The 17,618-nt window shown below is 36.4% G+C and overlaps 1 pseudogene; it reads left to right on the forward strand.

Annotated features, from left to right (window-relative positions):
- Positions 1-12,919: 12,919 nt before the first annotated feature.
- On the forward strand, positions 12,920-17,170 carry LOC113317947 (annotated as a pseudogene).
- The last annotated feature ends 448 nt before the right edge of the window (positions 17,171-17,618 follow it).

A 17,618-nucleotide genomic window follows, 5' to 3' on the forward strand; every position in this document is an offset into this window, starting at 1 on the left:
AGTAGCTAGTAGGAGAAAGATTCTACTAAAAAGCAGAAAACAAAGAAATAAAGAGGAACCGCGGCAAGTAAAAGAAGCAACAAAGGGAGGCGTGGCCACGCCATTTAGCCGTCCGATCTGCTCCAGCAGGCGCCTTCGGTGGCCGGTCCGCCATACTCTATGTTTCCGCTTGCCGGCCCCATTTCCCATCGACCAATCATATCGCTTTAAATGCGCCACACACACTTTTAATAAATTTGGAAGTTGGCTGGTCGAAACGCCTAATTCCTTAAGGAATTTAATATAGACTTCCCATGTCAGTCTTAATACGATCACGGTCATATGTTTTGGCCACTCGATTTATCAAGTCTAGACACTTCTTAACACAGTCGGACAAGCACCACCATGCACACCGGCAGGCGCGGTAACGCCTTGGCCAATCGGAATCCTTCCAGCTCGCCAGCAGAGCCACTAAACGATTGCCCAAAGCTAGTTGGCCACGCGACTTACAAAACCCTAGTTTCTGTTAAGCATCGTTACATTGATGCCGCAAAACAATCTCGACCGTCCAACTTCACCAGCCGAATTGATCGACCTATATTCAATTCCGATCGACAGACAAGGCGTGGATACACCCACTAGCGGCCAGACTATAGCGATGGTTGGTCGAATGATCCACAGCACGCCGCCAATACCAAAAAACGTTGGCCCAAAATGGGTTGGCCACACGACTTTTAAAACCTAAATAGAATCAACAACAGCCATTAACTGCCGCAAATTATCTCGACTGCCCAACTTCGCTAGACGAATCGGCCGACCTAACTCCTACTCTAGGCGTTCAACAAGATGTGGCCATGATCATTGGCCACCCCTCTTCCATAAGGAGCAATCGTCCAAGCCGCGACCTGCCCATGTGGCTCCTAAAAGATCGCCCAAAGATGGCTGACCGCGCTCCTTATAGGATCCTTAAATAAATTAGCGTCAACCAATAACTTCCGCAAATCATCTTATCCATCCAATTTGGCTAGCCAATTTAACCGGTCTAGATTTAACTTGGACCGACCAATAAGATGTCAAAATGGCTACCAGCCATCACTCTCCTATAAGGACCGACCGGCCTACCTTTGACATGCATAGATAGCTCCCAAAAGCTTCCTGAAAATGGTCGGTCACGCTCCTTTTAAGACACTAGGTCCCGCGACCAACCAAGAAAGGCTCGATACAACGATGCGTCACATGCATCGATTATTTTGAGTTGCTTGCTTAAAAGCGATGCTTTACATGCATCGAATACATACGATATTTTATAAGTATCGTCTTCACAAATAACTTAGTTATTTAACCTAATGGCGTCACATGCTATTCTTTGCAGCAAGTCTCATGACTTGGCTCGTCACACATGACTACCCGCCACCTAGCTTGCGCGTGATTGGTCAGAATAATTAGGCAAGACCCATTCAGCAACTGGCTACATATTTTCTATAAAATACTCAAGACATCAAACATGTCACAATCTGGGGGATGTTCATCAGGGTATTGGTCTGGCGGTTTACAGCGTGCGGCGTGCAACACGCCCATTATGAGAAAGTGTCAGGAAAGGCGGACAGTTAGTGGCAGCAGAGAAGTAGTGGGTGTAAACTGACTCGTCTTCCCTCATATTAAGACGTGGTTTTCTACATTTTCACTCGACCCCAATTCTCCATCACTCAACTACTCCTACTTCCTATGAGATCAGGGTGCGTGCAACTATGACTGATATAAATAGGTTTCGACCTATTTTGACCAACACAACGGTTTTGGTTATCAACACAGTATCCAGAAAAACACCAAAGAATTCATAACTTGCATTCCACAAGCGAACTCCACATTCTGATACAAGTCATAAAACAACCACACCTTATTCGCTTCCCTCCCTAAGATCAACCCTTCTCCTTCATTTTGTGACCAAAGCAAGACTGGAACGACCATTTCTTGGTTTAGGTCAGTATTGTACAGACTGATCTCTCGAATCTAAAGTACTCCCGTGCAGTGCATTTGTTTAGGGTTTAGATTCATTTCTCGGCGGCACACCCAAATTTACCATTTCCAGTAGAATCAGTTTTTACCCCAAAACACCGACTAATAATATTATTCATAAACTATCTTGGAGAGGAGAGTAACCTAATCAGGCGAAATCTCTTACGTCCACTAGTTTAAAGACTTCTTTGGGATCAAGAAGCGTCTAGGTAGTACCGTTGGTGGGAAACTAGAATTACATTATTATTTTAGTTTTCGATTATTGATTTGATTGACTAACGGTTGTTAACTCTTGATTGCACCTAGTTTTATTTTCTTAAGAGCCTTCTCTTCTGACATAAGGTCACTCAAACTAGTTCAAGAGTTTAGTGGTAGTTTATATCTGTCTTTGGATATGACGTTGACTTGTGATTATCCATTATCAACAGACTCCGTTCTGTGCATGATCGATCATAGGTTGGAATCAAGTTTGGTTGTGCAGGTACAAATGAAGACTTTGAAGATTTGAAGACAAGAAGATTTGTTTTTAGTGGTTTCGTATCTTTGTGATTTTCTTCATGCACAAACTTAATCGTCTGGGATCCAAATAGATCTAATTTATCTTTGATAGACTTGTTAACAAGGTAACCAGATTTTGGAAGAGCTAAGCCGATAAAGGAGTTTATTGATTTAAACAGAGAATCCTTTGTCAACTTCAACTAGGATATCTCTGATTAACTTCTTGAGATAAGAAGAGTGGTTACCCAAAAAATTAGTCCTTTACTGTTTGGAAGATGATCGAAAGGGTTGAGTGTTTGAAGTCTTCACAGCGGTTGAAGCAACTTAAGATAGTGCACTCTATTTTAGGATTCATGTGTGTTGACCAGATTTGTTGTAGGTACAGGGATACTGAGGAAACTAGGCAACTAGGGGTAGTTTACTTAGTCTCAACTATACGAAGTTAGTAGTGGTCTTTTTATATCGGCTTAATTCTGAGAGTACTTAAAACTGGACTACGTCTCGGGGTTTTTCTGCATTTTTTGTTTCCTCGTTAACAAAATCTTATTGTGTCTTTACTTTTACTTTCTGCAAATATAATTATTGTTTTAGTTGTAATTAAAAGTAAAAATAGTGTATGTTAATCCAACACTTGGGTTGATCCCTATAGTTGTGTTCGGTGTCGAACTAAAACTATATACCGTATACCTTGTGGTTTGATATCTTGTTGACAGTCTTTGTCTATGTTAGATCATGCAATGTATCTGACTTATAGGTTCATATCGAAAATATTGTGATGTACTTGTTACCTTCGTCATTTCAATTGATATCAGAGCAGGCAAACACGAAAAGATCTAACAATTTATGTTTGGTGCGATCTAACCTATAAGACTTGAACCTAAAATGGTTATTGAAGAACCTGAGAATGATTCAGTTAACGTAGCACACGATGTCAAGAGTTTTGAATTAAAACTTGATAAAGCTAAATAAATATCGGAAAACCTTTCATGAAACCACCTCATGTGAATCTACTAGACAGATTGATCTTGTTAATGATGTAGAAACCGTTGATAATTGGTAGTCACACCTACAAAAACGGTTGGATGAAATTTACGATGATGGTGACTCAGATATTGATCGATATGTAGATGAGGATACCTCAGAGTACTCTAAACTACTGGATCCTTTCACCAAGAAAAAAACTGACAACTTCAGATTTCGTTAATCTTGTGACTCCTCTTTGTCGTGAGAATAAGAAGTTGAGAAAGGTTTTCCAAGGATATTATAGTGGTTATCACCTCATTGATATTTTCTTAAAGATCGTATAGAAGAACTAAACTCAAACAGTCTTGAATGTGAAAAACTTCCAAAAGATCTCTTTTTGTCGAAAAAGAAACTCGCTGAATCTGAAACAAGGATTTATTCTCAACAGATGAGTTTTGAAGAGAAAGAAGGTGCTCATCTCTCTCGAGAAAAACTCTTTGAGGTTAACTCTTGATAAAATCAAGATATTGGAAGAAGAAGATTTGAACTTGAAAAAACTCAATGATAGCTCAAACAATTTAACTTCAATGATAAAAGCAAGTAAAAATCATCATGATACATGAAGATTTGGCTATAAGGGAATATATGCATCAAATATTAGCAAAGAGGTAAAATTTGTCAAAGCTGTAAATTCTTCTCAACCAGAGGCTTCCTATGATAACAAATATTCTCCTAATCCTAGTAAAGAAGATGAGGTTGTCAAGATTGCAATTCAAGTGCAGCCGAACACTTCTTACACAACTCTAGATGAAAGCATCTCTACTAGTGAGATGCAAACGATGCCTCTAAAAGACGGGAAGAATAAACCTCTATCGCAAGTAGATCCACAAAAAGGTAACATTAAAACCCACACCTTTTATGTTACTAAGAGTTGTTATTATTGTGGTAATAATGGACACTTGCAAAGGGTATGAAAAATTCGTAAGATGCAAGAAGCTCTGTCATTTGTATCAAATGAATTGGCTAAGTTTGCTTCCATAAAGAACTCAAATCATTATTGTCCAAAGTTTAGGCAAGAGAATTATTATAATAATAGTTCGGATTTTTTCTATCACTCGATTAAATCATCTCACAAAAGACGCAATAATAGAAAGATAGATGATTATGTCAAAACAAGGACTAGATCTGATGTTCCAACTTGGATAAAGATGATTTTACAGGATTGTCAATTGTATTATCATCCTAAATTCATCTCCAAATGGGAGTTCAAGCCACAAAAGATATATCTAAAGTAGATTTTAAGAAAGACAATCGGTTGTTGATCTTGGATAACTATGGGTACAAGTATCTAGTCAATAGACTCAAAAATGACCTGGAGATATCTTGTGGTTCCTAACCAAGTATTCATTGTGATGTCTTACCTCATCATAAGGCTAGAAAAAGGAAATCAATCAAAAATAACCAATTGCTTTTAAATCTATATATTTATGCATGTTCACTTGTCTTTGTCGTTGAAGAAACTTGTGATACTTAATGGCATAACAAACTTTTGTAAATTTATAAAAGTATAAAAGATAAGTTTCAGTTATCATGGGTAACCCTATAAAGAAGAATATTTTCTTTCATACTTGTTCCCGAATTTTTGGAAATATTTCCGAAGTTCACGAACTTCCGACTTCGAACTTAAACTTCCTTTTATAATTCCATGAAATCTTATTTATAAAAGGATTAGGTGGTTCGAAATTCCACATATAAACTTGATTATACTCTTTGTATTCTCAAAAGTTTTCTCCCGATTGTTCAAGATATTGTTTACAATGCCTACCAGAAAGGAGAACATTAAAAGGGAGTACATGGAAGATTTATGCAAAGACAATTATGTTCTAATAAGCTCGTGCAGATTTCGAGTTTTATCCAAAAAACTTCATATAATTCTTTTTATCAAGAATGGAAAAGAAAGTGGTGACTGCGTATGTGAATATGCATTGAAGAAGTTGAGACAATTCTTGACTCAACCACCACTGAAAAAACAAGATTGAACTTTGTTCTGAATATTATCCATTTCCTATCATGTCTTCTCTTACTGAGGTTAGAGCAACCAGTTTGTTCGAAGGAATCTTAAAACTAATTGGAAGAAGAGAATTGCTCAAAGAACTGATTGCTGATACAAAACATGGAATTGTCTTTCATGATCAAATATAGTTCACCTCAAATGGTCATCAATATATAAGGATATATAAGTTTATAATATGAAGATGTTGGATTACTGCAAGAAAAATCTGACGAAATTTGATGCCGAACTGAAGGAAATCACAAAAAAAGAGCTTGAGTTGCTAAACTATGAATAGACTGATCAATTGTTGATTCACGTTAATGTTTGTGTAAATATTATTCAAACTATCAATAATATGAATGATTAAGTTTTTATTTTAAATTATTTGTTTCATCCTTTATAATGGGGCTCAGTTTAGCCATTATTTTCTATACATATGGCTATGTTGGTCCCTTTATTGATAGGTAAAGCCTGTGCTCGTCACCAAGTTCAGGAATCATTCTTGGGTGATAATATTGCCCCTTGATAGTAATGGCAGCTCCAGTGCATTTAGATATCAAACAATTATACAATCATATGACTTCAACCGTAGCAAGGTCAAGAGACTCTCTGCAGCAACTCAATGATCCCATTTCTGTTATTGTCAGTCTTTACCTTGCGGGGTCTGGATCTTGATACCTAGTTGCGCTCCAGTGAGACATCAATAAGTGTCGGACTTTCATAAATCTCTCCCTCGAGGCATGGTTGGATACCATTGAAGGAACTATAATCAAATTTCAGTAAAGATATTTTTCCCAATGTGTAAAACATTATCTAAAAACTAAGCATGTTCCGAACATTAAATCCTATTACCTACTAGGTTGATAAAACAATGATATCTCACGTATTACCACTAATATACATACGTGGTGATGTTGAAATAAATCTTCTCTAAAATGGATCAAACCTATACATATAAGTGGCTGAAGATTCGCAGCACCAATAGGCTAAACCAAATTGAGCTATAAAAAAACACAAAAATGAAAAGTCTAAAGTGGATCAAACATAATACTTATCCTTTAGGAGATAAAAACGTGGTGTGCCATAAAATTTTCAACCATAGTTATTAAACCCTAGCAATAATCAATATGAAGCCAAAATATCTGAAAGGTGGTTCCAAAGTTTCTACCTAAGTTATGGCATATATGAAGATTATGTGTAGAGCTCAATTGTGGTCTTGTGGTCGAACTTGAGTGGTAGTAGGTAGATACTAATGTCGATATAAACTAAACTTAAACAATGATATTCTCTTTTGTTAGAGCATACCTAGGTTGAACCCACCAAGCGTTGGTATGTCAAGCTTGGTTGTCATATTTTAGTGAATCAAAACTCATCTAAGAGTCGCTTGATTATGTACTAGAGACAACTTCGTATAGGTTAGACTAGAAAGTCTAGGAATATGAGACATACAAGTATTACTCGAATACCTGAAGAACTTGAAGAAGTAACGAGCTACAACGGCGACATCATCCTTCCTCTTGAGGTTAGTAACATTGACTTGAACTGTTTCATTCCTAACGTATCTTTCAAGTCGTGCTATAATGAAAACATAACTGCGAAGTTGTGAATGAATATTTTACTCTAGTAGTGAGACATGATCATATGATCATATATTAAGGAATTAGACTACGAAGTCTAACGCTTATCTTTTGAACTTCGTAGATTTGACATCGACATAATCTTATGAATGCTATTGTGATTATGTGAATGGGTAAAGGTGAAGATTTCATCATAGGAAACAATGTTTTACATTGGTTTAAAGGAAGTACATTCATGAACTTGTTTTATGAATCGAAGGGGAAATCGCTAGGCTTATTGGTATTGTTATTCATTGCATATCTTTGGATTACCAATATGTGTGAGATGGTAGAACAAATCATAACTTGTTATGTATCTTGGTATAACTAATAACAATGCCTGACTTATGATTTGGTATGACTAGTTTTGATTAATTAGTGTAACAGATCCTAAGTAATCACCTGAGAGGTATGATCGATATTTGTAATTATTGTCACCGGTCCTAATAATTGGTGTGACCGATCACAAAAAAGTTGTGTAATCGATCCTTTTAATTGGTGTAACCGGTCCTAGTAATATGTGTAACCGATCCTAGTAATTGGTGTAACCGATCCTAGTGACTGGTGTGTTCGATCACAAGCAATACCATGAGTATATGGTAACTGGTCCTGGTAATTGACGTAACCGATCCTGGTAACTGATGTAACCGGTCCTGGTAACTTGTGTGACCGATCACAAGTGTTCCATATTAACGTATAACTGATCCTAGTGATTGGTAGAACCGATTGAACCCATGACTGTGATTTGATATTTGATCAATCACATACTTGTCTTGGAATACAAATGAACCAATTATAAACTTGTTTGGAAGTGTGGTATAATCGACTCCAAGATTGTAAATATGAAAGATGATTTACAAAGAAAAGATGTCAACATACTTTGAACACGAGCAATAACTCTTATCTTTTATTGTTCAAAAATATTCCTTAATTACTCAAGGAGATCCCTGTCCGAAATAAATTAAGAATCTTTTAATTAAGGTTGTTAGTTTTATATGCTTTAATTACCAGCAATTAAATGCATATCTCTAGAGAATAAAAACTAGTAATGTGCATTTACTAATTGGAAATTTTCTATTGAGAGATTTCGGAAAATATTGGACAAAGCATTTCCTAGAATTATGAAAACCGAATGGGCATTTATTGCATATCTTGAGAATACTTTTGATTTTGGAAATTCCTTGGTGTCCAAACATCATTGGTCTACAAATACCTAAGTTTGCATTTCTAGCAAACTATCATAAGAGCCAGGAAAACTTCATCTTTTTGTTGTTTTTGGTGGAGCCGTCTATCCGGAGAGGAAAGTACCCTAATTAGGCGAAATCTCTTGCGACCGCTCGTTTAAAGACTTATGTGGAATCATGAATCTCTACGAGTACCGTTGGTGGGAAACTAGATAATTGCAGTTTATTAGTTTTCGATTGATTTGATTGAGCAAAAGTTGTTGAACTTTGATTGCACCTAGTTTGTTTATTCTTGAAAATATTTTCTTATGATATAAGATTAACTCAAACTAGATCGAAGTATCGACGAGATCTTTAGAACTGTTTGTAGATCTAAAGACATCTTGTGATAATCCATTGTTATCAGACTCTATCCTGTGCGTGATTGATCACAAGAGATTCAAGTGGTATTGTGCATGTTTAATTGAAGATTTGAAGACGAAGAAGATTTTTTATTGGTTTCTCATATCTTTTTGTAGCACAAACCTTGATTGGCTGGGATCTAACTAGAATCAGATTTATTCGATTGATTAGTTGCGCGATATCGGTAACACCTAATAGTTCACTTGAGATCTATTTTGATTGTGACAAATCCGAATCTTATTACTTAGGTAATAGAGATTGGATTGATCTAACCAGGCAAAGGAGTTTATTAGTTTAAGCGGAAGAGCCTTTGCATATGACTTGAGATATCTTTATCTGGAAAGACTTAATAGAATTGTTACCAATCAGATTTGTTGTTCCTTTACTGTTTGGAATATGATTCGAAGGAATTGTTCCAGTGCATGCACTCATTGAAAGTCGGAAGCGCAGGGATACTGAAGAAACTAAGTGAACTAGGGTTAGTTGTTTGGTCTCAACTATATGAAGTTGGTCTAGATTTTGTATAACGGCTTAATTCTGAGATTATTCAATTCTGGACTAGGTCCCGGGGTTTTTCTGCATTTGTGGTTTCCTCGTTAACAAAATCTTGTTGTGTCATTTACTTTTCTTTTCCGCAATTATAATTGTTGTTATTATAATCTAAAGTAAACTACACAAACGTTAACTCCACTTTACTTGATAGTGATCTTATAGAGTTTGGTTAAGTCTGAACCTACTATCAAGTAATCACACTTTGATTGTTGTATTGTCTCGATCTCGTATCCATAGACGATCACACAAAGTGTGAATACCGATTTGTCGTATCGTCTCGACTTTGTCCATAGACAATCACTTTCCATAAGAGGACTTATAGGTGGATAATTAACGATTGTGGTGTATTTGGGTACCCTCGTCTTTTCATCTTTGGACTTAAATATGCAACTAATATCTGCAAACTTAACCACTTCATACTACCACTAACATCTAAACTATATTTCTACTGATACTATATCTATATCGTGTCTTACAGTTTAGAAGAATGGATAAGATCAGAGAAATTAGAAATTAAAAAAGGACATAATTTAGAAGTAAACCCAACGTGATAACTGAGACAATTAGAGAAATCAGAAATTTCCCATAACCTTGATGTACACTATGGATTTATTAGGTGACTTGGAAGCTTAGCATACTTTCCGAAACTATACCACTCAGATGAGTCTAAAAAGTCATTCATTAGTTGTTTCAAAGTAACCGATGACTCAAAAGCTTAGCATATTTTCAATTACTATGCAAATTTTGGTATAGCTCCATGTTTGATAGGGGAATGAAAATGGGGAATTAAGGATGACCAACTGAATTACCGCAAACTTCGCAGTCTAGTTGGAGATTTTGCTTCCCTTCTTGTAATAAGTACATAAATGCATTAGACTCTGTGAGTTGACAACATTAAACTTATTAATTTCAAGCGGTGAAGGAAATAAATCCAACGAAAAGAAGAATAATTTGTTTGACCTTTTCACAAACAGTTAAAGGTCATAAAATTAGTTGTATGATGAAAAGTTGAAAGTATGTATACCATTTCCTTACTTCAACATGTAGAGTAATCTAGTGATAGTGAAAAAGCGTGGAAAAAATAGAATGTAAAAATCAGTAATTGAAAGATTTGAATTGAGTTAGATTCAAAAAAAAATTGAAATTTTAAAAACTTGAAACCCCTTTTTCATTTGAAATCGTAAGAACTGAGATAGTAAACAAAAATCAGAGGGAATTTAAAGATTTAAAAGCTTTATAACTCGAAACCGAGATTTCTATTGAAGTTTGAAAGAACTGAGAATTAAGTTAGTTGATTACTTGATTTGGGAATATGGGGACGAAGGAAAAAAAACTAGATGGGTAGATAGTTGATGGAGTTACAGCCGAAGGAATTGAATCCAGATTTCAATGAAATCTTAAGATTTAGTTTCAATTGGGGTTGCATTGAAAAATTAAAACTGAAATTTCAATTCGTGTTAGTTGATTTTGGGACGAAGGAAAAAGAGAAAGGAGGAAAGAAATCGAAAGGAAAAACAGGATTTACACATCTACCGGTTGGTTGTTTCAAAAAATTGACATGTAGTGTTACAAACATGGATGAATAACTTAGTATTTTGGGCTATTTTGAGTTTCCTCCCCTACCAAGATCGGTAATTAGCGTTTCCTCCCCAAAAAGATTAAAATTAGTGTTTCCTCCCATCGTTAGTTTTTCCATCCAATACACAGTTAGTTGAGTCAGCATAAATGTACATGTGGAAAGAACAAACACGTGTCAATTAAACTACCCAAAATACCCTCTCACTTTCTCTTTTGATCTCTTGATCGAGAAAGTTCGTGGCCATCTTCTTTGCTGCGACCAGCTCGTTGTCGTCGACTAGAGATGTTTGTAGTCGACCAGCTCCTTACAGCAGTCGGTCAATTAACATCCATCAATTCCACCATCACCACCGATTTTGGATCATCAATGTTTGTCGAGCTTAAGCACTGTTTGATACATATCCCTGCTCTTATAACATCATCAATAACCCTATAATCCATTCGATTTCACTCAAGGCACATAATCTCTTTCACCGGAATTTTTGGCAATGATTCCCATGACTTGGTTTATGAGCTATAAAGCGCAACCGTATTTATGATCTTCATATTCCCAATCCCACCAGCAACCCAAGCAATATCGTGGCAACCGGCAGGAAAATAAGAGTAATTAATCATCAATCGATACAATCTTTAAAAATCAAAATACCCAAACTCCCAATTCATAGTAAACCGAAATTCTCCTCAAACCCCCAATTCACAATATACCGGAAAGTTGATTGAGTGAATGGTGGAGAAATTGATAGTTTTTTGGAAGCTGGGAAGGAATAAGAGATGGGTTTGTTCTAATTTGAAATAATAAAGGATGTTGGATTCGGTTGGTTAGAAGATCTGGAAGGAATTGTGAATTGGAAAGTGAATAGTGGAAGTTGTAGTTTCTGCAATTGATTAAGGTGATGAACAGCGGCTGATTAATGTGTTATTTAGAAGTTGAAAAGGAAAATTTGTTTCGGTTTTGGGTGAAGATTATTGCCGAGAAGTCAACCATGAATATGAAGCTGTCTGCCGTTGATTTCAGGACTTTGATGGAGTTTACAGAGATGTTTTAGGGTTTGAATGAGTATTGGAGATTTGGGAGATGATGAGATCTCGATTAGATAGGAAATGTAGAAGAAGACTAAAACTCATCGTTGATATCGAGCTTCCGGATCATGAGCGGTCCACGTGGATAAAGGTTGTTTTTAGGTGTCATGGTATTTTGGGTAGTTTACGAAAAGGTTTTTTGTTTTTGCCACGTGTGCGCAGTTGCTGACTAAGCTAACCGAGCAATGGATGGAAAAACTAACGATATGAGGAAACACTAATTTCAATCTTTTTGGAAAGGAAATGCTAATTAGGGATCTTGGGAGGGGAGGAAACGCAAAATAGCCCTAGTATTTTCCTTAAAATCAGAGAAAACGCCTCATTTTTTTTATACATCAGTAAATTAAATTATCCTTAACTAAATAAATAGGTGAAAATAAATAAGTAAAAAATACACAAAATTGGTTAAAAAGACCAAAATCAACAATTTCTGGGTGAAATGAACAGTTGAATTTTGATACTGTTTAAATGGACAAAAATGTAAAAATAAGCAGGATGTAACCAGTTTCATCGTGCCCATTTTCAAATATTTTTTCTTATTTTTAATTTACACTGGATGTATCCAGTTTCATCCTTTCTATTTTTTAAATTTAAGCTAGGATAAATCCAGTTTCATTCTTGCTATTTTTCTTTTTGGCCATTTCACCCAAACTATTTTTTACTCGTCCATTTGAACCGTGATTTAAAAATATTAGGACAAATGACCCATTTTCCATAAAAAAATAAATAATTATTCACACACTTGATGCGAAGATGTGTATGAGTTTACAGCCCAACGGGAAATCCTTAAAACCGCCGTGTTTGTTCCCCTTCGGCGACCTCGAGTACCCTTTTAGTGTCGTTGTCTTTGGGACTGAAAAAGTGGGGCTAACGCAAAAAAATAGTTTGGCAAAGGGATCATCGTAGATGTCAAAATCACAATCACCATCCGACCGGACCCGCATTGGTGGAGAGTCATACTCATAAACTATTCTCTTAAATAAACAAAAAGATGCTTTTGAAGTAATCATAAACGATTGACACATGGGGAAGTGTGCCCTTTGATCTCAGTTTTAGATTAAGATTAGATTCTTTGTAGTCAAATTTAGTCGCATTTCTCTATCTCAATTCCTAGATTTCCCTTCAGCATAAGTGAGAATTCTTGAAATAATGGAAGACAAACAAGAAGTAGAAGTAATACATTCATGGTCAGCTCCAAGATCTCTCAGTACCAGTCTTATGTACTCTTTTTCTCAGGTACCCCATCTTTCCATAATTAGTAAAATTCATGATCATTTTGTTACTTGCATGTTAATTATGTTGTAATTTTGAAATCAGTAGTTAATTCTGAGGTATGGGTTTTCACTAGATAGTTTAGTTTCTGGCAAAAATATGTAAGTTCAGTCAAGTGATACTAGTTTACAAAAAAAAATCACTTTCAGAAAGAAATTTTGTCAAAGTTTGATAAGCAAGTAGTTCTTGGTTGCTGATTTTTATTTTTATTTTGTTATAGAGGGATGATATTGAAGTTCTTGATGAACCTCTTTATGCGCACTTTCTTCGGGTAACGGGTGCGGAAAGGCCGTACCGAGATGAGGTTCTGTTGAAAATGGTATGTTTAGAAAGGAAGCAAATTGTTTCTTACTTTCTTTTTGCTCTTGTAAGGAGGTTAAATGAACTAATGCTTTGTATTGGAATAGGATTCTGATGGTAATAGGGTTGTGGAAGAAATGATTTTTGGCCCTGGAGAAAAACGATATCGCTTTTGCAAGGTATATTTGAGTACAAAGAAATTTAGCAACAAAACTTACAAGTCTTTTGTTAATGATGGAACTTTTAGGTCTTCGGAGGTAAGATCATGCATCTGAAATTCTTAGTGAATCATTTTGTGTTTTACATTATTTACCACAGCATATAGGGAAACAAAGGGTACCAGGATTGTCGAGTGATTTGATGAAGAAAGGGAAGCACTTCATATTGATACGCAACCCTCTTAATATTTTGGTATAATTTTCATAGAATTCTCACTTCTAAGGAGCCACATATCTGTATGTTTACGTTAGCTGTGGAGTATTTTGGCTAATGGATTCTTATGTTTTATTCATGTCAGCCTTCTTTTGACAAAGTTGTGCCACCATCATTTCTTGAGCTGGGTTTAGCAGAGCTAGTCTCCATATACAGCGAACTCAGTGACCTTGGGACAGTTCCGCCTATCATTGATGCCGAGGACCTTCAACAAGATCCAGAGGTAATCATTTCTCAAATGAAACAATTCTAGTATCGAGTTCTTCGGTGTTAATTACTCTCTTGGTATTTTATATGTAGGCTGTGTTGCGTGGACTTTGTGAAGACTTGGGCATTCCATTTCAGCCAGCAGTGCTCAAGTATGGAAATGCTATTCTATTGTATAGTATACTAAACAGTAAACATAGCCAATTGCTCGTAGGACAGTTTTCTGTTTATTATATCGATATTAATAATCAGTTCTAATTTGAACATTTCAGATGGGAAGCGGGTCCAAAACCTGTAGATGGACTTTGGGCTCCATGGTGGTACAAAAGTGTACACAAGTCAACATGTTTCAAAGCTGTAAAGGAGTATCCAACGGTGTGTTTCTTCTTTACCGTCAGAAAAGGCTACATATGAGTACATTCATGTTTTCCATGTCTTTATATGCGTGATACCTTTTTCAGCCTCTTCCACCTTCGTTATATGACCTGTTAGAGGAAAGTCTTCCTTTCTACAACATGCTGAGGAAAAAAACTAGGCGGACATGTTCAGTAATTGGACCGTCATTACCTCTTCCTCCACTACCTGTTCCTGCCAATGATAAGATTCTTGTCTGGGTAGGGAATGAGATTGTACCTCGTGATAGTGCAAAGGTACTCATGAATACACCTCTATATTAACTTCTGGATGCACATTCAACAGAATTATGTCTCTTCTCTGCCTCACTCTTGCTATTCAACTGCTTAAAGGTTTCAGTGTTTGACTCGGTTGTCCAAGGTGGTGATGCCGTGTGGGAAGGACTTCGGGTTTACAGTGGGAGGGTTTTTAAACTTGATGAACATTTGGACCGGTAGGTAATTATCTTTTTGTCTGTTGACAAATGTGTACCAGTTGCTTCATCATAAGTACTAGCACCCAATCATTTTTTCGTTCATCTTAAATTGTTGCTCATTTTTTACAGGTTATCTGATTCAGCTAAAGCTTTGGCTTTTGTTAATGTCCCAACACGTGAAGAGGTGAAGAAGACCCCAAAATTATGTAAATCTAGAATTTCAAGAAATTTATATCTTCTGAATTATGAAATCTTGGTGTGCAGATTAAGAAAGCTATCTTTATAACTCTCATTTCAAATGGCATGTTTGAGAATGCACATATCCGGCTCACTCTAACACGCGGTAAAAAGGTTAAATCTTTTGGAACTTCTAAACCACCATTCATGTGGTTTTATCTTACACTTTCAGGTTTTAATGTTGTCTCTTTACCAATTTTGGGCACTTATCTTTTCCTTTCTACAGGTCACCTCTGGAATGAGCCCAGCATTCAATCTGTATGGATGTACCTTAATCGGTAAAATATGAATCTTCCATCTCTGTGACTATCATTTCATTTCATTCTTTGAGAGTCCAGCATTAGCTCTTGCTGGTATCTGTTTTTGAGCACACTTTCTTCTGATGAAATAAGTATTTTCATATGAAAATGCAGTGCTTGCTGAGTGGAAACCTCCTGTTTATGACAACACAAGTGGAGTTACTTTGGTGACCGCTACCACACGTAGGAACTCACCAAATGTGAGACTCCTATAGTACTTGGTCGCGTCAATTAGATGCAAATTTATGCTCCAATTTATTAAGACATGGCCAGATAGGCTTGTCTTTCAAGAAAAATACGTATAATCAATCTCAGATTGAAGCTCCTAATGCAAAAGTGAAGAAGCAAAGTTACATGTTTACTATAAAGGATATCATCCACTTGTTGTCGTTTCAAGTTTTAATTATTAATCATTTAGCTTGCCCTTTTCTCAGAATTTGGATTCGAAGATTCACCACAACAATCTTCTCAATAACATTCTAGCAAAGGTTTGTCCCTGCTTTCAAAGTGGAGACATCTCTGTTGTCCAGCAGCAATGCAACATTTACATGATTTAAAGATGTGCCCCTAACTATTTGAGCTGGTGCAGGTTGAAGGAAATTTAGCGAAGGCAGATGATGCGATTATGCTAGACAAAGATGGTTACGTTTCAGAGACAAATGCCACAAACATTGTGAGGACAAACAACTTAAACGTCTACAGCCTTTCCTAGTTGGCTATTGATCATTTAAGTCTCCATATTGATGTGTTTTGTTCTGTTTCATGACGCAGTTCTTAGTGAAAAAAGGCAATGTGTTGACTCCACATGCTGATTATTGCCTACCTGGCATTACCCGAGCAACGGTAAGCTTCATAATCCCCAGACTCATAATTTAAAAACATAGTTTGTTTTTGAGGGCGGTTAAAAACGTATTCTGCTGCTATAGATAATTATGGTGGTATCTATCAGATCATTTATTCATCAATCGTTTCTTGAGTTATAGGTTATGGAGCTTGTGGTGAAAGAAAATCTTGTCTTACAAGAAAGACGAATAAGTCTATCGGAGTTCCACACTGCAGACGAGGTTCATTACTAATTCTCTTTGGGTTTACTACTTGTCGTAGGAATGTGCCTACTACAATTTATTTCACAAGGCCTTGTTTCTTAAGATTTCATCGTTCACAAATTTTCTGAAGACTGAATTGATGAATAACATAAAACATTCAAATGTCAGGTATGGACAACGGGAACAATGGGAGAACTCACCCCGGTAAGACATTCCAAAAGCCTAAACGCAAACATGCTTCTACTCTCTTATCATGGTCATCTGCAGTTTGCCTCTTCTGCGGGATCATGTTTTCAATGGTGTACATGTACTTGTTACTTGATTTTTCCAGTTCAGCTGGATATTTTTTAATGAAAAGGTTGGGTATTTTTTAGGTCATCATGATCGATGGACGCGTTGTTGGAAATGGAAAAGTAGGCCCTATAACTCGGGCAAGTGCAGAATGCTTACAAGAACATGACAGCAGAATTAGGTGTTCACATTCCCATGTATACTAAGGCCTAATTTAGTCCCAAATGTTGTAGTAATTTTTAGTGCCTATTGAAGCATTTCCTGTATCCTTGAACGACTATTTGGTAGTAATAAACTATTACAAGTTGTTACTTATAAATGTTCGTCTCCAAGTTATTTTCTTCTTTGGGAAGCGTATCTGCAGAAGATCAGCGCTTACATTCACCTGGTCACCTGTGAAGGTGTAAATGAGTAAAATGTGTACATTATGAGACCAACCTAGAATCTGCAGCTCATATTCTTATCCATTGAAAGTATGTAGGAAAAGTCTGGAACTGCTTTATAAAATTGTAGGGTGAGGTGGGACTTCCCGTTCTTGGTACAAGATGCATTTCTAGGAAGCTCTATTTCTGCTTGTGCTGTGCAAATCTGGATAGGAAGAAATGGGCTAACCTTGGAAGGTAGAGGATGTGGAAATTTGTTTTTGGTCAAAATTTGAGGGACATTTGAGGGCTTCTTATCTAATGCACACAACTGACACTCTCAGCTGATAGTTCTGGTTGTTTCGGATAATTTTTAGTATAGTGGTATTGGCAGTTGACATCTTCTTTTACAGGAACAATGT

Source organism: Papaver somniferum, chromosome 10 (assembly GCF_003573695.1).
Source record: "Papaver somniferum cultivar HN1 chromosome 10, ASM357369v1, whole genome shotgun sequence".
Taxonomy (NCBI): domain Eukaryota; kingdom Viridiplantae; phylum Streptophyta; class Magnoliopsida; order Ranunculales; family Papaveraceae; genus Papaver; species Papaver somniferum.